Raw genomic sequence first — 6,814 nt, forward strand, 5'->3', positions numbered from 1 at the left:
CCCCCCAAAAAAAAGCAAAAAAAAAAAAAAGCTGTGCTCAGGTTGCTGCTTATGTGGTCGTGGTGGTAAATAATATATAATTGCACAAATAAACAATTTATTGTTTTTTTTCTGTAAACGGGTTGATGTTCAGGAATGTAAAAGTAACACATTTAAAAAAAAAATGCATAAATAATAAATTGTTTGAAAAATAAGGAAAGAAACAAAAGAACATTCACTGTTGTTTACAAACCCCCCCTCCCCCCAAAAAGAAAGAAAAACAAAATAACGGAAAAGAGCATCCACCCATTCAAAAATCCATTCAATAAAGTATCTGTTAAGTTACAGTATATAAAATCTTTACACTTTACTGTGTTTACAGTCTTTGATTGTAGTAACTACAACAATACTGACCATGTAAACTATATTGTCACCCAAGCTCTAATCTGCTAAATGCGACTATAAGGGCATAAAGATATTGTTATTATAAACATTAACATCATGACTTTCTGTAAAGCTGCTTTAAAAAATGTATTGTGAAAACATACAAATACATGGACAACAAAAGTACATAATCCTGATACAAAACATTATTTCTAGGCACAAGGATATCATCAACATAATGGCTTCTTCATGAAATGTAAAACTCTGTCAAATGAATTCGCAAAGAAAATTCATTCAGTGTAGAGAACAGGTGAGATGATTACTGGGGGAGAGTCTTGACCTTTATCCCCTTTACTAAACAGACAAAAATATAGATGGAGTTTCTCAGTGAAAGACTGACCAGTGAAAGAGTAGATATGAGATCTGGACTCCACATCATAGAAGAAGACCAGACCCTCCTCATAATCCACAAACACCCCCACCTTCTGTGGCTTCACTCTCAGAGAGAGATAAACACAGGGATCAGCACAAGCCCAATATACATTCCCACTCCTCAGAGCCACAACCCAGAATCCATCCTGAGGACTCACTCTGATCTTTCCCTTCCTGTTAATAGATTCTCTGGCCACTCCTAAATTCCACTGACTCTTTCCCTTCAGCTGCACTTCAAAATAAAATCTCCCTGACAAGAATCCCTCTTTTCCCAGGACACCAGGATAGTGATCAAACCTCTCTTGGTTGTTTGGGAGCTGTTGTTTAATGTCTCCATGTCTCACTTGTTTTCCATCATTAGACAGAATGAGAATTGGATGAGCTGTATCAGGATCCAGAGTCACATCCACTAAGAGAGAGATCAGAGAATATGAATCTTCACAATACAAAGATTTAGATGTGTTTAATATTTAACAAAAAATAGTTGGTACAAGTGATTATATGTTCAGCTGTCATATGTGTATCTGTGTCTCTGAATGTCAGAGAAAAGTACAAATGGCACATTTTACCTGTATAATGCTGCATCACCCTTAACACTGTGGAGGAAAATAATAATAAAACATCAACAAGGGTGGATAAACCAACATCCAAATGCTAGTTTGTTGTCACATAATTAATACTTTTATTTAGCAAAAATTAAAACAAACAAAAAATCGTGAGCAAAACTGTTTTCAACATTGATAATGATTAAATGTTTCTTGAGCACCAAACCAGCATAATAGAATTATGAGATATTATATTATACAACATATCATGAACGGTCATGTCACTCTGAAGACGGAAACAACGGCTGCTGAAAATTCAGCTTTGTCATCACAGGAATAAATTACTTTATAAAATGTATAAAAATAGAAAGCAGTCATTTTAAATTACAATAATATTTCACAATATTACATTTAACTATTGCTGATTAATTAAATGCAGCCTTGGTGAGCATTTGTGACCTCTGCAGCTATAATATTTCCCTAGATAAAGCATGACTGCTGTCAAAAGAAATGTTGTGTGCTGTATTTACATTGACCTACCAGATTGATTGAGTTTCTGGTCTAAAGTTTCCTGCAGCTGAGTCAGAGCTCTCCTCAGAGTCTCCACACTCACATCAGTGTTCATACTGATCTCAGGCCAGTTCCTGGTGTGTGGAGGACTGCACAGGGATGGATCAATCTACAGCAGGAGAGAGGAGAAATCCCTCAGCATGAGGAGTGTGAGTGTTGTCCTGTGATGAGAGCAGACAGAGAGACACTGACCTGTAGGAGCTGGAGGTGATGCTCACTGTGTAAGAGATGATCCAGCTCAGTGTTTCTCATCTTGAGCTCAGTGATTTCCTGCTGCAGCTCTTGAATGACCTGTTTCTCTGCTGCTTTCTGCTTCTCCTCCATCATCTCCAGCAGCTCAGCCAGACATCTCTCAATGGAGCGCATCAGATCACTGAAGAGCTCAACACTGGCTGCTTTCTCTCGCTCTGTGCTTCTCTTAAAAATACAGTATTACTTTAAAAAAAATCTGATTTATTTTTTAAGGCAAATCAAAACATTACCCATCTAATATTCAATATCCTCTCACTTTTCTGAGTTCTGCTGAGTGTTTGATGTCTTGAATATTCTTGATTCTGTCCTGGATCATTTGCTGCACGTCTTTCTGTGTCTTCATCATATATGAGTCTATAGACAAACCGGAACACACAGACACATTTAATTAATTGTTATTAAAAACAGATTATTAAAGTGTTTTTAATGTCGCTAGTTTCTCATACCGTCTTCTCTTTACTCTCCTCCTCTAGAGGAACAGTGTTGTGAGTCTTGTGGTCTCCATCAGTGCAAAACACACACATACGTCCGATCATCTCTACAGAACAGCTCCAAAGGTCTCTAATGTTTCTGGCATATACAGTCCTTTATATTCTCCACAGGGTCCATCAGTTTGTGTTTCTTTAAGCTCAGGACTTTCTGATGAAGATCCAGGTGAGTTTCACTGTAAGAGATCTGACACACCAGACAGGACTTCAAGGCTTTCATCTTTGTTTCTTCATAGACATCACAGACAACTTGTCCAACATTTAGCACAAACTGGCTGGTGTTGTCCGATATTTGACTGTATTTCCATTTACACACTGAGCAGCTGCAGTGCTGACTTTCTTTCAGGCATTTTTCAGTGGAGACTGGATCAGTCAACACTTCCAGATCCATAGAACTTGGAGACTCCTCATTTACAGCACCACTGGAGGATGTCAGAGCTGAAATGTGGATTTTATAATTTAATACAGCATTTTCTCCTGGATCTGAACAGAAAAAAAGTTGTTAGAGTTAAATGTAAAGGGTTAAATGTAAATAGTTAAATTAAACATAGGTTAGGGTTAAATTATAAGATAAATGCATTGTCAATTATACTCAGTCAATATTTCAAATGAGATAAACGTATGCAATTCTTACACATTAGGTTAATATATCAGTAAATAAAATCGATACTTTACAGTATAGTACAAGTACAGTACAAGAACTGAAGGTGGCATCTTATTATGACTTTTTTTGTAGTGAAATCTTTATCTATGGCAAATGTTATATTTTTCATATCACATATTTATCTCATATTTTCACATTTGCATTCCGTATATCACAATTGCAACTCCATACAATTGCACCTTTGAATATACCATTATTACTATTTATTGACTCAATCAACATTTAAAATTGAGATAAAAGTATGTAAACTCTACACAGTTATTTAGTCCAAGAACTGAAAGTTACAATAAACAGCATCTAATTCTTTTTTTTTTTTATCTTTATCTATGGCAAATTTACTTGTATGTTTTTCATGTTACATATTAATCTCATATTTTCACATTTATATTTAATCTCACAATTGCAGCTTTATTTCTCATTTGACTTTATACCTCATAGTGTGAAATGATTTCATATGTTAAACTTTATCACACAATTTAAGGTGTTTTTCTTTCTCTTTTGTTAGAGACGGAAAGAAAAAGAAAGAGGGATTTTTTGAGAGTTATTTTGTCCTAATTAAAAACATTATGCAAACTATTTTTAACAAAATAATTAATATTTCAATTGATAATTATTACTTCTAAAAAATATATATGTTGTCACATCACTGGTCTAGATTAATGAAGTCGTTTTGTTCTACATGATGTGTTGCCTCATTTTGACCTTATTTTTTTTCCTTATAGTTTTCTTAAGAAAATGTTATGCCAAAATTCTACTCACTTTATCACTCTGTCCTGAAATCAGGCCATTTCTACAATGGCACCTGTAACCAAAAGCGCTCCTGTGTGATGCCTTATTCTCACCAGGAGGTGTCAGTGTAAACCCAAGATCTCTGAACTCTGTTTTTCCCCTTGCTTAGAGCAGCACTATGTAACTTTTGGCGCTCTAGCGGTTAATAAACAGAACTGCACACATCCCGCGGAAGACCATGCCAACCGGAGCTACTTCTCTAAGTTTATGTCTATGGCGATTCACGCAGGTATGTGTTACTCCGCAGCGGTGACGACCCGACCAGGCTACAATAGTCCAAATATAAGTACTTATTATAAGTGTACCGTAGTGATTCGGAATAAGACAAAAACGCCGTTTGGAAGATGAATTCATGGTGTACTCGCTCACTATATACATTTTGCAAATTTTGAACACAGAAAAAAGTTACATAGTGCTGCTTTAATACTTGGGGCCCCTGCATTCAGAACATGGGCTCTTGCCTGCCACTAATCTAATACTGGTGCTTTTGATGATGAAATACTTTCAATAACAGTTATCTCTTTCTGTTTAAGGTTTCATTTGTGCTTAATTCCTCTAAAGCTGTGGAAAGGCTTTCATACCAAAAAGTACAATTCACAAATGAACATATTTGAACAATATCACTAGAGGAAAGCATGATTCAAGTCTTCAAATGGAGCAAAACTGCACCATACTGTATCATTAAACATATCGAAGTTGTGAATTAAACTTTTTCCTCTACAGCCAATGAGGCCACACCATATGCTCCAGTCCTTTAAAGCAGATTTTATTGTCCAACTGTTTAAATTCCACCTCTTGTTCAAACGTTTGTTGGCCGCTGGTATGAATAGACCCATATGTCAGCTGACAATCCTCTTTCAGATGTTACTGAACAAATGCAGTGGAGATTTATAGAAGGCTATTGATATCCCCTTACATGAATGAATGAATGAATGAATGAATGAATGAAAAAAGTAGGTCTATAGGTCAATTTTGGCATGCTTTGTTGTTACAGAAATATTTTTCTTTTTATATAAATTTAAATTTATGTAAAATGTGTTATACTATGGGTTCTAAAAGTTTATGATCACGAGTAAAAATGCAAAAAAGTATCTGTTATTTTAAAAATTAATTATAAAAAATATATAACCAGCAAAACTATTTGAGTGAAAAGTGAATATATATATATATATGGTCTCTCTTTTGTTTTATTGACAGCAGCACTTGAAAACCTGAATAGTGATCTTGAAATTAGTGACCTAGATATTTCATATTCATGTTATGCTATAACATTTGTTTAAAATGTTTTGAAACCCTAAAATCTAGTTTATTTCTAGGTTTAAATTAGATTATCTCAAAATATTTCATGTAGCATTTTCACAGCAAAAGTATTAAAAGCCTCCAAATGTTTTAACCATAAGATCTTTAAGTAAAAAAATGGATGTCTAATCCAGAATCCACAGAACCAGGAGGCCTAATGCCCCACTGCAGTGAAATATGTCCCATATCCTGGCCAATTGAAACCTGCCCACTGACACAGAGGGCTTAGCCAGCAGAGCCACTGACTCTTGAGTGTGATGCTAATGATGGCCATTAATGGAGCCTGACAGCACAGTTTGCTCCTCATTGTAGCACCTTTGCAGAATCTGCAGCTTGCAAGGGGCCAAAGAGGAGGCGGGCGGCTCGGGACTTCAGGATGAATCAAGTGGCAAGTGGAGGTTTCAAGAACAGAACCGGGGAGCTGCCACAGAGGGACTGCGGATTGCAAGCCGATCCCAGCTGATCCCCGGGTGAGGATTAGTTTAATTAGAGCTCAATACCCTTTACAGTCAAAAGCAACTGTCAGTTACTGTCAAAAAAGCACTGTCCAATAATGTGGGCTTAATTCTTCAGTGGTCCCACAGGTGCAGGAATCACAGACGTCACAATCCCAGAGCTGAACAGGACTGACATCATTAGACTTGACCGTTTGCCTTGTTATATATATTTTTTATTTGCATGTCAGATAATCTTAACATTGGCTTGCCCAACGCCCTATGACTCATATCAGACCAAGATCTGGAATGGATTTTATTATATTTGTCAGTTTTTATTTATTTATTTGAAGAATGTTGTATTTTACATCATATTTTGACATGACGAGAGTAATCAATATATAATCAGAAAACAGAATAGGTAGTGAGTGTTTAGTATTATTCATTTTGCACAATCTTTAATTGATGTCATTTAAATTTATTTATATTTATTTAGAAACTTGAATTCAAAAACAAATTTATTATATTTAATTATATTATTATAAAATATGACAATAAATGTATTAGAATTTATTTATTCTATTAGATATTATTACACACACACACACACACACATACACACACACACGTATTTATCTGCTTCTGTATAGTGTATATTAGTGTATATTTCCTTGCAATGTCTTATAATAAATATTAAACAATGTATGTACTGTTTAAACATTTTTAATAATGCTTGTAATAATAAACATGAATATGAATATGAAAGCTCTGGCTAAGAAGAGCCAGAGCCCCGGCCCCCATCATGTACACCTTCTACAGAGGCACCATCGAGAGCATTCTGACGAGCTGCATCACTGTGTGGTATGGTGCCTGCAACGCATCCTGCCGCAAGACACTTCAGCGCATAGTGAGAGCAGCTGAGAAGATCGTTGGTGCCTCTCTCCCCTCCCTCCAGGACATTTACAACACCCGTCTCAC

The 6,814-nt window shown here is 35.8% G+C and overlaps 1 pseudogene; it reads right to left on the reverse strand.

The window, feature by feature from the left end:
• Window positions 1-653: 653 nt before the first annotated feature.
• On the reverse strand, window positions 654-5,709 carry LOC107675595 (E3 ubiquitin-protein ligase TRIM39-like; annotated as a pseudogene).
• Window positions 5,710-6,814: the final 1,105 nt, after the last annotated feature.

Source organism: Sinocyclocheilus anshuiensis, unplaced genomic scaffold, assembly GCF_001515605.1.
Source record: "Sinocyclocheilus anshuiensis isolate Anshui unplaced genomic scaffold, SAMN03320099.WGS_v1.1 scaffold1804, whole genome shotgun sequence".
NCBI lineage: Eukaryota > Metazoa > Chordata > Actinopteri > Cypriniformes > Cyprinidae > Sinocyclocheilus > Sinocyclocheilus anshuiensis.